Source organism: Oncorhynchus kisutch, linkage group LG3, assembly GCF_002021735.2.
Source record: "Oncorhynchus kisutch isolate 150728-3 linkage group LG3, Okis_V2, whole genome shotgun sequence".
NCBI classification, from domain to species: Eukaryota; Metazoa; Chordata; class Actinopteri; order Salmoniformes; family Salmonidae; genus Oncorhynchus; species Oncorhynchus kisutch.
The window spans coordinates 70762518-70777413 of NC_034176.2; positions in this window are offsets into that span (position 1 = coordinate 70762518).

Here is a 14896-nt window from a genome sequence, read left to right on the forward strand (position 1 = left end):
GTTTTTAGAAATGTTTACAAATTGAATTAATGAAAAGCTCATGTCTTGTTATGGCAAACCTAAATAAGTTCACAAGTAAAAATGTGCTTCATAGTTGCATGGACTCACTCTGCAATAATTGTTTTTAGAATTTTTAAACGACTACCCCATCTCTTTACCCCACACATACAATTAGCTGTACGATCCCTCAGTTGAGCAGTGAATTTCAAGCACAGATTCAACCACAAAAAACAGGGAGGTTTTACAATGGTTTGCAAAGAAGGGCATCTATTCGTAGATGGGTAAAAAAAAATTAGCTGACATGAATATCCATTTGAGCATGGTGCAGTTATTAATTACGCTATGGATGGTGTATCAATGCACCCAGTCACTACGAAGATACAGGTGCCCTTCCTAACTCAAGATGCCGGAATGGAAGGAAACAGCTGAGGGATTTCACCATGAGGCCAGTAGTGATTTTAAAACAGTTAAGAGTTCAATGGATGTGATCGGAGATGACTGAGGATGGATCAACAACATTGTAGTTACCCCACAATACTAACATAAATTAGAATGAACAGAATACAAATATTCCAAAACATGCAGCCTGTTTGCAATAAGCCCCAAAAAACAATACTGCAAAGTAATTATCTTGTCCTGAATACAAAGTGTTATGTTTGGGGCAAATCTAACACCTCACTGAGTACTACTTCATATGTTCAGTCATGATGGTGGCTGCACCATGTTATGGGTATGCTTGTCTTCGGCAAGGATGGGAGTTTTTTAAGTTTAAGTTTAATTAAGCTTTCAGTAGGACAATTACCCTAAACAGAAGGCCAAATATACAGGAGTTGCTTACCAAGACAACATTGAATATTCCTGAGTGGCCTAGTTAGTTTTGACTTAAATTAGCTTGAAAATGTATGGCAAGGCTTGAAAATGTCTGTCTAGCAATTGTCAACAACCAATTTGACAGCTTGAATACATTGTTAAAGAACAATGGGCAAATATTGTACAAAGCAGCTGTGATTATAACATGTGTTTTGGAAAAAGTCAAGGGATGTGAGTCCTTTCTGAAGGCACTGTATACATATTTTTTGCATAGCTGTTCTGAACCCACTGCCCGCAAGTCATTATGTCAAATTAGCCTGTTGGTTTGCCCTGTACAGGGTTCGGCTCGCCCGGGTTGCGCCTGTTTTCCAGTCTACCTTGTATGGAGATTGCGCACGCCCGGTATCCAAACGTGCATTGCTTGAGATGCGGTCACCGGTCAAGTGTGTGTAGCAAGCTACCACAGCAGCATAATATTTAATTAACACACGATAACACTGGATTTACGTCATCAATTTCGGTCTGGTTGGCTGATACGCGCAGCACGGAGGCAGAAAGACAAAGAAGAGAGCCTGAATCAACGACCCTCCGACTCAACTCCATCCCTTCTTCCGTCGGAAGTTACACATGTGTGTCAGGGCAGCAGCAACACAGGTATTCTAGACTCTAGCTAACCACCACTCAAATATCAACACAAACCACTAGCCAGCCATATCAACACAAACCACTAGCCAGCCAGCCATATATCATAAATTGGAAGATTATGAATATTATATTACAAAGTTATTTTAAAACGTTTAATTTTGAAAAACCCTGAAAGGTCTGTGCACCGTGCTGCTCAATGCAAATATCAGCACTCTACTGCGCAAGTACTGACACCTCTCATTCACAAGAAACTCTTCATTGTGTTTTTTCTCCAAGAGAGGCAGGTCTTGACTAAAGTTATTAACTTCCTCTGAGCCAATGAGGTGACTACTGCGTTTTACCCACTGACCAATGGGACAGATTGAGAGATTGTAGGTGGATGTTGCTTAGCAACTGCAGGTAGAATCTAGGATCATGTTGGTATCATTGTCTTATCTTACCTCCCAGAGAGACAATACATGTTATGTGTTGTGACTTTTGAAGATGACATCTGTTTAAATGCATCAAAGTATTTGAAGTTATTAAGTCTGTTTTCTCATTCTTAAATTTAAACATTTTTTCCTTTCATAATGCCACACGCAATGTCCCAATAAGTCAGACCACTTTTAATTGTGGTCTGAAGATAAATACCCAAAGCCTATACTGAGTTTACGAAACATTATGAACACCTGCTCTTTTCATGAAATAAACTGACCAGGTGAATCCAGGTGAAAGCTATGATCCCTTATTGATGTGACTTGTTAAATCCACTTCAATCACTGTAGATGAAGGGGAGGAGTCAGATTAAACAAGGGTTTTTAAGCCTTGAGTCAATTGAGACATTAGTTGTGTATGTGTGCCATTCAAAGGGTGAATGGGCAAGACAAAAGATTTACGTGCCTTTGAAGAGGATATGGTACAGTGGAGGATGCTGAGGGGAGATCGGCTCATAATAATGGCTGGAACGGAGCAAATGGAATGGCACCCAACACCTACAAACCATGTGTTTGATGTATTTGATTACATTCCACTGATTCCGCTCCTGTCATTACCACGAGCCTGTTCTCCCCAATTAAGGTGACACCAACCTCCTGTGGCATGGTAGTAGGTGCCAGGCGCACCGGTTTGTGTCAAGAACTGCGTCGCTGCTGGGTTTTTTAAGATAAACAGTTTCCCGTGTGTATCGAGAATGGTCCACCACCCAAAGGACATCCAGCCAACTTGACATAACTGTGGAAAGCTTTGGAGTCAACATGGGCCGGCATCCCTGTGGAACCTTGTAGAGTCCATGCCCCAACAAATTCAGGCTGTTCTGAGAGCAGAAGGTGTTCCTAATATTTGGTATACTGAGTGTATACTGCCAACCCATTGGAAAATGCCTTCCTTAATTGAGAGGTAAATGTGTTATAGTACTTTACCAATGGCCAGATTTTCTACTGCAGAATAATGGGGCAGGCCTACTATTATCAAATGAATACTGCTAACTGCTATAGTTATAGTTGTGCTATTAAAAAACATCAATATTACAAAATGAAACATTTATTCCCATACTTTCCTAGATCCTATGTTCTTTATTGTCAGGTTGCATCTTGTATATTTGTATGACTTTCCAGCTGAGGTGAGTTTGGCTGGGCTTTTAAGGGAGGCTAATACTGATATAGCTGAGCGCGAGAGAGAACATGGTTTGGGCGGTAGATGTTGAAGTTTAAGACAGATTGCAGCTTGCTATTTCCATGACTGGTAAGTAGGAAAATAAGCACAGACTCCCACACAAACATACGCACTCCCCTCCTACAATGCTGCCGTCTCCCACAAGACAGTGCGTCACAGCTGTGATCCTTTAGTCTCCTGACTAATTAGAGAAACTGAAGACTTAAGACTTCTTCTTGAGTGAAGAGTTGCTTTTTATTGTTTCAGTCACCCCCCTTCTTTCTTCCAGCAGTTTTTCAGCTTTTACTTGTACTTAACTACACTTTTCTCTGTGGAGTATCTTGGTTCTGTTTATCTTTGTAGGTGGCTGTGTTTCTGTATGTCTGTTTCTCAACCCAAATCCAAAAAGGATATATTAAATGTAGAGATCAGACAGGGTGACATAATTCTATGTGTATGAGAGACATTATCACCCAAAAATATTACCAAAAAAGAAGGGTGGAGAAAACCATTTGAGATTCACCACTTCATCCTCAGGAGTGTCCAGTACAAGTGTTAAAAAATCTTCTTACGCAAGTAATATCGCAGTAATGACAATCATTATAAACCACAAAACAAGAGCATGTCAACAGAACACAAACTCACCTACAGACAAATAGAAGTCAAGTTCTTCAATGCACCTTTTGGAAACATAATCTAGTCATAAATGTTACTATATAATACTAAATTACTCTTTGCTTGCATACACTTAAATACATTAAGACTCTGGTTACCATTCAAGCTACTGTAAACCACTCTGCAGAATAGCATTCTATCGTCAGTATAGAAATGAACAATGCTATTTGATTGTGAAGGTAGGAATGAATTCGGTCCTTGATAATCAGGTAGGGAAAACAGGCAAAATAGTATCAAGCTTTTCTCTTGCAAGCTTAAAATCTATTTTGATCCAGTGTTTTTTATCAGTGAACTTATTTTCTCCTGAGCCTAAATAAACGTTTTACACTGGATCCTCTCTGCTGGCATTAGCTCTATCCCAGCATCAGCACCAAGCAAACAGCTTTGAGCCATCCCTGCCAAGTAGGGGGCCTACCATCCTCCCTTACGTTCTCAACAACATCACACAACTGTGATGCAAGGTTTTTGTAAATCTCTTCAACTGTAGAGAGATTGGAACTGTTCACATTTGAAATGCAATTGCCTGCACTTAACTCTGGCTTCTCTATTTCCTACTGAGTTGGCATTTGGTCTCTGTTGCTCATTAACCCTGTGAGACCCAACAGTGTAAAAATACCAGCCAGGTCACCCGTGATACAAGTCAGTATTCGACGTCCATCCATGTCTGAGGTTGTCGGGTAATGACGTGGAAACCGGCCACTAGGGGCAACAGTGAGCGCTGTTACCTTCAAGAAGGTTTTGATTTTGCTAGGGCATTGGGGACTGGGATGGTGGATGGATGTAAGCAACTGCCTCTGATTCAAAAGGTTGCATGTTTGAATCCAGAAATATAAAGTAGGTCTTTATGTTTTTGTTTTAAGCCTATCCCAAACCTTAACCCTTACCTTAACCCTCCCGAGTGGCGCAGTAGTTTAAGGCACTGCATCTCAGTGCAAGAGGTGTCACCGCAGTCCCTGGTTTGAATCCAGGCTGCATCACATCTAGCTGTGATTGGGAGTCCCATAGGGCGGTGCAGAATTGGCCCAGCGTCGTCTGGGTTTGGCCGGGGTAGGCCGTCATTGTAAATAAGAATTTGTTCATAACTTACTTGCCTAGTTAAATAAAGGTTACCTTAACCATTTGGAATGAATGCCTAACCTTAAGAATGTTGAGTTAATGCCTGAACTCAACCCTAACCTTAAAAATGTGGAGTTAATCCTTAACTTCTTGGTGACAGGGGGCAGTATTTTCACGTCCGGATGAAATGCATGCCCAAATTCAACTGCCTGCTACTCATCCCCAGAAGATAAGATATGTACATTATTAGTAGATTTGGATAGAAAACACTCTCAAGTTTCTAAAACAGTTTGAATCATGTCTGTGAGTATAACAGAACTTATTTAGCCCGAGGACAAACCATTCAAACCCCGAGGACAAACCATTCAGATGTTTGTTTTTTTGAGATCACTCTCTTTTCAATGGGTTTTCAGTGGGAATCCAGATTTCTAAGGGACCTTCTTGCAGTTTCTACCGCTTCCACGGGATATCAACAGTCTTTAGAAATTGGTTGAGGTTTTTTCCTTTGTGTAATGAAGAAGTAGCCCTGTTCAGAATGAGGGTCACTTGTAGTGTACTGTTAGATAGAGGCGCGTGACCAGAAAGCTAGCTACAGTTTGTTATCCTCCTGTATTGAACACAGATCATTCCGTCTTCAATTTGATCTATTATTTAAATAAAAAAATATCTAAAGTTGTATAACAAAAGTAGTTTGAGATATTTTGTCACGTTGCGCAAGTTGGAACCAGTGTTTTTCTGGATCAAACGCACCAAATAAATGGACATTTTGGATATATATCGACAGAATTAATCGAACACAAGGACGATTTGGAGTGCCAACAATAGAAGCTCGTCAAAGGTAAGGCATGAATTATATTTTTATTTCTGCGTTTTGTGTCGCGTCTGAGGGTTGAAATATGCTTTTCTCTCTTTGTTTACGGAGGTGCTATCCTCAGATAATAGCATTGTTTGCTTTCGCGGAAAAGCCTTTTTGAAATCTGACATGTTGGCTGGATTCACAACAAGTGTAGCTTTAATTTGGTATCTTACATGTGTGATTTCATGAAAGTTGGATTTTTATAGTAATTTATTTGAATTTGGCGCTCTGCATTTTCATTGGCTTTTGGCCACATATCCCAGAGAGGTTAAACAAACTTGTCGTTTGGAACAACTTTGAAATTTGAAGTTTGAGAAACATGGATGAACATCTAATTCTGACGTGAGAGCTGGTAGCAGCATACAATGTTTTCTAAATTGCATCCTGCAATCATGTCAAACACTGTATAGTGCATCTCCTTAGGCCCAGATGTATCTTTTAATAATATTTGTTCAGTGTCAGTATGATTACTGTAGCATCCATAGCCTCTGGAAAATGTGAAAACTGTCCACTCATCTAACACCACACTGGCCCCTACACAGACATGTGTTGTAGGCCATCCATGTAAGTACATGACATGAAATATGTTTTCCTGTCTTTCCTAAGATGTAGTGATTATGTACAAAAAATGAAAATCTAGAAACAAACATTCTGAGTCAGAGCTAGAGGTAGTTTTGTAAGTATTGCAAAAAGGCTAAATTGGGTTTAAAGGCTTGACACACTGATAGATACACTCTTAGAAAAAAAGGTGTTATCTAGAGCTTAAAGGAATTCTTCAGCTGATCCATAAGAGAAGCCTTTGAAGAACCCTTTTTGGTTTCAGGTAGAACCCTTTTGGGTTCCTTGTAGAACCCTTTCCACAGAGGGTTCTACATGGAACCCAAAAGAGCTCTACCTGGAATTAAAAAGGGTTCTACATGGAACCAAAATGAGTTCTCCTATGGGTACAGCTGAAGACCCCTGTTGGAGGGCCACAATCATATTTTGATAGACAAGTTTCCATATTCTGCAAATATGGACAACCAAATACTTCAAGAGTAACGTTGATGCCGTCTCTACACATCAAAATAACAAAACTGTATATACAATTTAAGATAGAAAGGACAATCAGATATTACTTCTCCATACACAGAAAACTCACAAAATAGTTTGTACTTTCAAAAATATAAACATTTGTATTGTTCAAGTTGATCAATTTAGCTATTTGAGACACTTAAAAAAAAAATGAATCTTCATTTAACTAGGCAAGTCGGTTAAGAACAAATTCTTATTTACAATGACAGCCTACTGGGGAACAGTGGGTTAACTGCCTTGTTCAGGGGCAGAACAACATTGCAAACTGTATGACATAAAGAAATGCATTTGAAAGGATGATGAGGAAGCTGCGGGTGTAAACCGAAGTCAAAAGTTGGAGTAAGTTGGAGAAATAGTTGGAGTAATACAGTATGATGATGTTTTATTACCATGTTTTAATTATCATTATCAATCCAGTGAAACTGGCTTTGTTGTAAAGGGTAGCTTTGGTCTCTGTCCCATGTTGCTTAATTTAAATATTTAAAAAGGGTTTATGGAAATTTCTTTCATGCAACCTGGATTTGAAATGTAAAGCAGAGCAGTAGAAGATGGTTGCTGGGACCCACTCCCTACCAACAGAACAGGACAGAACCCTGGCATTACATTGATTTGGGGTTCTGATATATTATTTTCTGGATCTGGGCCTGCACTAGGAGATACTGCAGTCCATAGGCTGTTGCCTGACAAGTGACACCTATTTTAGCTACAGAATAAGGTAAGCTTTGCTGCACAGATTCCTTTATGCTTGGATTGCACAGGTAGAATAGCACCACAGGATCTTGTTTCACCAAATTGTATGAATCAAATCTTTCCATGGTTTCCTGTCAAACTTGATAACCTCAATGGAGATGTTAGTGTCTCATTTTCAACTGTCCTCATAAGTACAGTACATGTGGATGCACTTAGATCTGCTTTATCAAACAAGGTGAGTGATCTAAAGTAAGCTATACAGGTAACTGCCAAGATAAAGTAAATACCAACATAAAGTGTACTATAGGGCGTTGGGCAACCATGAGCCAGAACAGCTTCATTGCACCTTGGCATGGATTATACAAGTGTCCAGAACTCTATTGGAGGGATGCGATACCATTCTTTGACAAGAAATTCCATAATTTTGTGTTTCGTTGATGGTGTTGGAAAACACTGTCTCAGGCGTCGCTCCAGAATCTCCCATAAGTGTTCAATTGGGTATAGATCTGGTGACTGGGATGGACATGGCATATGGTTTACATCATTTTCATGCTCATCAAACCATTCAGTGACCACTCGTGCCCTGTGGATGGAGGGATTGCCATCCTATTGGGGCATAGTCATGGTAGCTAAAATAATGGCCTGCCCAGCATTTTTATACATGACCCTAAGCATTGTTTAATGTTAATTGCTTAATTAACTCAGGAACCACACCTGTGTTTTAAAAAATATATATATATTTCACCTTTATTTAACCAGGTAGGCAATTGAGAACAAGTTATCATTTACCACTGCGACCTGGCCAAGATAAAGCAAAGCAGTGTGACACAAACAACAACACAGAGTTACACATGGAATAAACAAATGTACAGTTAATAACACAATATAATAGTCTATATACAGTGTGTGCAAATGAAGTAAGATTAGGGAGGCAATAAATAGGCCATAGTGGCGAAATAATTACAATTTAGCAATTAAACACTGGTGTGATAGATGTGCAGAAGATGAATGTGCAAGTAGAGATACTGAGGTGCAAAGGAGCAAAAATAAATAAGTAACAATATGGGGATGAATTAGTTGGGTGGGCTATTTACAGATGGGGTGTGTACAGGTGCAATGATCTGTATGCTGCTCTGACAGTTGATGCTTAAAGTTAGTGAGGGAGATATGAGTCTCCAGCTTCAGTGATTTTTGCAGTTTGTTCCAGTCATTGGCAGCAGAGAACTGTAAGGAAAGGCGGCCAAAGGAGGAATTGGCTTTGGGGGTGACCAGTGAAATATGCCTACTGGTGCGCGTGCTACAGTTGGGTGCTGCTATGGTGACCAGTGAGCTGAGGTACAGCGGGGCTTTACCTAGCAAAGACTTATAGGTGGGTTTGGCAACGAATATGAAGCGAGGACCAGCGAGATCATACAGGTCGCAGTGGTGGGTAGTATATGGGGCTTTGGTGACAAAACGGATGGCACTGTGATAGACTGCATCCAATTTGCTGAGTAGAGTGTTGGAGGCTATTTTGTAAATGACATCGCCGAAGTCAAGGATTGGTAGGATAGTCAGTTTAACAAGGGTATGTTTGGCATCATGAGTGAAGGATGCTTTGTTGTGAAATAGGAGGCCGATTCTAGATTTAATTTTGGATTGGAGATGCTTAATGTGAGTCTGGAAGGAGAGTTTACAGTCTAACCAGACACCTAGGTATTTGTAGTTTTCCACATATTCTAAATCAGAACCGTCCAGAGTAGTGATGCTAGAAGGGCAGGCAGGTGCGGTCCGCAATCGGTTGAAGAGCATGCATTTAGTTTTACTTGCATTTAAGAGAAGCTGGAGGCCACGGAAGGAGTGTTGTATGGCATTGAAGCTCATCTGGAGGTTAGTTAACACAGTGTCCAAAGAAGGGCCAGAAGTATACAAAATGGTGTCGTCTGCCTAGAGGTGGATCAGAGAATCACCAGCAGCAAGAGCGACATCATTGATGTATACAGAGAAAAGAGTCTGCCCGAGAATTGAACCCTGTGGCACCCCCATAGAGACTGCCAGAGGTCTGGACAACAGGCCCTCTGATTTGACACACTGACCTCTGTCTGAGAAGTAGTTGGTAAACCAGGCGAGGCAGTCATTTGAGAAACCAAGGCTGTTGAGTCTACCAATAAGAATGCGGTGATTGACAGAGTCGAAAGCCTTGGCCGGGTTAAAGCACCTGCTTTCAATATACTAGCCCTCATTTACTCAAGTGAAGTGTTTCCATTATTTTGGCAGTTTCCTGTAGCTATCAGTAACATTATTGTTCTGATAGGTCATATACAGTGCCTTGCGAAAGTATTCGGCCCCCTTGAACTTTGTGACCTTTTGCCACATTTCAGGCTTCAAACATAAAGATATAAAACTGTATTTTTTTGTGAAGAATCAACAACAAGTGGGACACAATCATGAAGTGGAACGACATTTATTGGATATTTCAAACTTTTTTAACAAATCAAAAACTGAAAAATTGGGCGTTCAAAATTATTCAGCCCCCTTAAATTAATACTTTGAATATCCACCTTTTGCTGCGATTACAGCTGTAAGTCGCTTGGGGTATGTCTCTATCAGTTTTGCACATTGAGAGACTGAATTTTTTTCCCATTCCTCCTTGCAAAACAGATCGAGCTCAGTGAGGTTGGATGGAGAGCATTTGTGAACAGCAGTTTTCAGTTCTTTCCACAGATTCTCGATTGGATTCAGGTCTGGACTTTGACTTGGCCATTCTAACACCTGGATATGTTTATTTTTGAACCATTCCATTGTAGATTTTGCTTTATGTTTTGGATCATTGTCTTGTTGGAAGACAAATCTCCGTCCCAGTCTCAAGTCTTTTGCAGACTCCGTCAGGTTTTCTTCCAGAATGGTCCTGTATTTGGCTCCATCCATCTTCCAATCAATTTGAACCATCTTCCCTGTCCCTGCTGAAGAAAAGCAGGCCCAAACCATGATGCTGCCACCCATGTTTGACAGTGTTTTCAGGGTGATGAGCTGTGTTGCTTTTACGCCAAACATAACGTTTTGCATTGTTGCCAAAAAGTTCAATTTTGGTTTCATCTGACCAGAGCACCTTCTTCCACATGTTTGGTGTGTCTCCCATGTGGCTTGTGTCAAACTTTAAACGACACTTTTTATGGATATCTTTAAGAAATGGCTTTCTTCTTGCCACTCTTCCATAAAGGCCAGATTTGTGCAATATACGACTGATTGTTGTCCTATGGACAGAGTCTCCCACCTCAGCTGTAGATCTCTGCAGTTCATCCAGAGTGATCATGGGCCTCTTGGCTGCATCTCTGATCAGTCTTCTCCTTGTATGAGCTGAAAGTTTAGAGGGACGGCCAGGTCTTGGTAGATTTGCAGTGGTCTGATACTCCTTCCATTTCAATATTATCGCTTGCACAGTGCTCCTTGGGATGTTTAAAGCTTGGGAAATATTTTTGTATCCAAATCCGGCTTTAAACTTCTTCACAACAGTATCTCGGACCTGCCTGGTGTGTTCCTTGTTCTTCATGATGCTCTCTGCGCTTTTAACGGACCTCTGAGACTATCACAGTGCAGGTGCATTTATACGGAGACTTAATTACACACAGGTGGATTGTATTTATCATCATTTGTCATTTAGGTCAACATTGGATCATTCAGAGATCCTCACTGAACTTCTGGAGAGAGTTTGCTGCACTGAAAGTAAAGGGGCTGAATAATTTTGCACGCCCAATTTTTCAGTTTTTGATATGTTAAATAAGTTTGAAATATCCAATATATGTCGTTCCACTTCATGATTGTGTCCCACTTGTTGTTGATTCTTCACAAAAAATACAGTTTTATATCTTTATGTTTGAAGCCTGAAATGTGGCAAAAGGTCGCAAAGTTCAAGGGGGCCGAATACTTTCGCAAGGCACTGTACGATATTCCACAAATGTATTGACAGTTGTACATTAGCTTGTTAGTTGTTGTCAATTTCTACTCTATATATTTATATTGTTGTGCATGATTTCATGAGAATGGATTAATTTCATTAGATTGAATTAATTTAATTTTGATTTTGATTTGAAACTCCTATTTGGTATCATCAGGTACCATGAATCTGCCTTGATATATTGGTGGTTAATTTGCAGAGAGATCTTAGCAGGGTGTCTAGCTAGGAGATTGACTACACCAGTATTCAAATAGAATATATTGACTGATTGGTTGGTTTGTTAGAATGATTATAAGAACGATATTCCTAATGCATATATTCAATGTTTTGCCCATATATCCTGGTCCTGGACCGTAGGTTAAAGGAATAATCCACTCAAAAAAAAATCATTAGTCCACTGTTGATAGATTCCCAAAATGTGTTGCATGTCACAGCAATCAAGTTTTCAAGATATAGAACTGTTCAAAAAGCAAGTTGCTGCCACATCATCATGATGATGTGTAAAACCACTAAAGGGACACTTGTTTTTTTTGTGTGTCTGTTTAACCAAGCCAGTGTTTGGTCATAATGAGAGCATACACTTTTGAGAATTGGTATGTTACCTCACTTTAATAAACAGCGATTGAATAATGGAATTCCTTCATCAACGTACTGTCGAGCACTGTGTGATGGCGATAGTGGAGTGTGCATAGGTGGTAGGGGGGTTACAAATAATCTCTTTACCAGGTAATGTCTGCTGTTATGAAATAAAGTGACATAAAATCACTATATAGCTGTGATGGCTCAGCAGTATGCTCAGCCCTGCTACCTCTACTCAGGAACTCAGCCAAAACACACCCAAAATGTATAGAGCTTGTTATGACTCACCCTCGGGGGAATGTATTGTATTGTGCAGGTAGCCTTGCATTTCAGCACTACAGCTTTACCCCAGCTTTGCCACTGTGTTGTTCTCCATCTGAATCGTGCCTTCTGAGTATGATTTTCAGATTGATAAGTGATTAGGTTTTAAATAAGGGATCTTCAAGAAGACATGCTAGACAAAATAGATTGAAGGCTATGTAGCTGATGTCTATATTCGGCAATTTTTATTGGAAAATAAACTAATTCACCTGGTAAAGAGGCTCTTTGTGAAAGGAAAACAGAATCTGAAGCTGTAACGACGGTAGATGTGCCACAAACACAGTATATTGTATGGTTTCTACCTCAAGGGGTGTTTGACGCAGAGATTAAGAACTGGTTACTGTTCAGAGCCGGTTTCTCAACCCCAACCTTCAACAACCTTTCCTTATTCAAATAGTGTAAAAACAAAAACACCTGACCTTCTCTATCCAATTGCACAGCATTTACTAAATGAACATGTAACAACGTGGTAATACAATGTTGTTGCTATTAATTACTGCTTTACTACACAAGAATAAGTGTAACTTAATGTGAAGTGTTACCAAGAACCTAGATATCCAAAAGGAACCAAATAGGCTGATATAAGTCAATTGTATTGTAACAGGGCAATATGTATTTATATTTAATCAACATTTATTCGTAAAGCATGCACATTTGGAAAGATAAACTGCTGTTGTGCATGAACATAGTCTATCAAAACAGGTTAACCTTGATGTTGGCCAGCACAGGCCAAAGGTTTCTCTCAAAGACATGGCGCAGTACCAACACTGTGTATTAACTCTTTGTGTTAAGGTCATGATTGGAGTAGAGAAAGCTGATCCAAGAACAACGCTTCCAGTCCTATCAATCATTCCATGATATACACAGCATGTTCTTCTATGCTCCAATTATGCCCTTAGTATTATACTTCCTTTAATACTTCCCTGTTTATTGAGACCCCTCACACATAGAAAAAAGCAAATGTTCCTAACATTCCCGTTAGTAGAGACACAAATCTAAGGAGTGATAATTTGTCATTATAGAAGTTGGATTGAGGTAGCCTATCTGTACGATTTTAGTAATGAAGCTAATGTTAGCCATCTTGGACTTTCGTTATGGAAACTTATGGTCTCATCACTCCTAAAGACAATTTCTAGGGTAAGAAAATACTTCATTCAATTACAAATTTGAGTGAACTATCTCTTTAAGTCTTGTCGATGTTGGATGATGAAGGTAGAGTTACCTATTGTGTTGCCATGGCAGCCTTATTAAATCATGGCTGCACTAGTATTATTGGTGTGAAAAGGTCCTTATGTTTGACAGAACAACAAGAGAAGAATCTTTTGTACATTACTTTTGGTCCTTACATTGGCAAGGCTTTTAATGTGTACTTAGAATTGTAGAATACATAGAACTGTGAAGGGACAAGATGTCAGTTGGAGTTACTTTGTTACGTAGACATCTGGGTAGCTCATGTCTTCATCAGGAGAAGCAGACATTTGTAATGGTTGACATTTAACTTCATTTACAAGGTGTTACTGGAGAGGGAGGAGGGGGGTGATAATATTCTTCTAAGTTTCATTTTCCCTTCTTGTTTGTACAAATATAGCTCTCAAATAATAAAAACAATATCCAGCTTATATCTGCAAGTTAGTGAGACACCCACACTCATTTACAGCGATAGGCAAATGACCTTAACGATGACTCATACCATTTGCTTAAAGACTTTTTTAAAGCACATTAAAAATCCTTTAATTCGAAGCCCAGGTGCCCCTGAGAAAGAAGGATGGTGTAAATGCTTTGCTGTGAAGAGCGACCATGGGGCCATGGTTATTGTCAAAATTGCCCTCCCAAGTAAAATCCCCTCATCTTCTAGTGCACAACAAACATATCAGTCATGTTTATAGAAGTGCAAATCATAAAGCCTGCATAAATGTCATTTCACAAACATGACATAACAGCTTTGTAAATCATTCATAAGCTTGTGTCATACTTTGGGTGACATAGCTCATACTGGGGTGGCTACAATGGCATTACCACATGGCAAAACACATGATCTACAAAGCATATTACATGTTACAGTTCTACAGTATGTCATTCTTTAAAATAGTAAATAATGTCAAATTACCTGTATGTTATATCACGGTTAATTATGGTGTGCTACAGCATAATAATACTAAATCGACCAAGAAGTATATGCTGGAAATAATTGAATAATTACATTTTTAAATGTAACCTTTATTTAACTAGGCAAGTCATTTACAAGGACGGCCTATCATAAGTATGTTGTGTATGGAACTCGCTATAAAATAGCGAGTTGATCTGTAAAACCTCGTGAATTAGTAAATTGGTGTGGCACTGCAGGTCAGTTTACTGTGGGTAAGCATGCATCGAACATAGGTTTTCAGAATGGGGCAACAAAAAAGAGGACTTAGCTTCCCTGCCACAACAATGTGTATTTGTCCAATCCGATCAGATCTGAGAGTACCTCTTTGCTAAAACCAGAAAGAACCTGACACTCATTTTAGGCCTCAGGCCTTAGAGGTGCAAGTGTTAACAGTCCCTGTCTTATCTGACTGCATCAAGTTTACTTTGTTGTAAAAAAAAAAAGTTGTGTAATTGGAGTCTTTAACAGGTTGTAAAAGGGA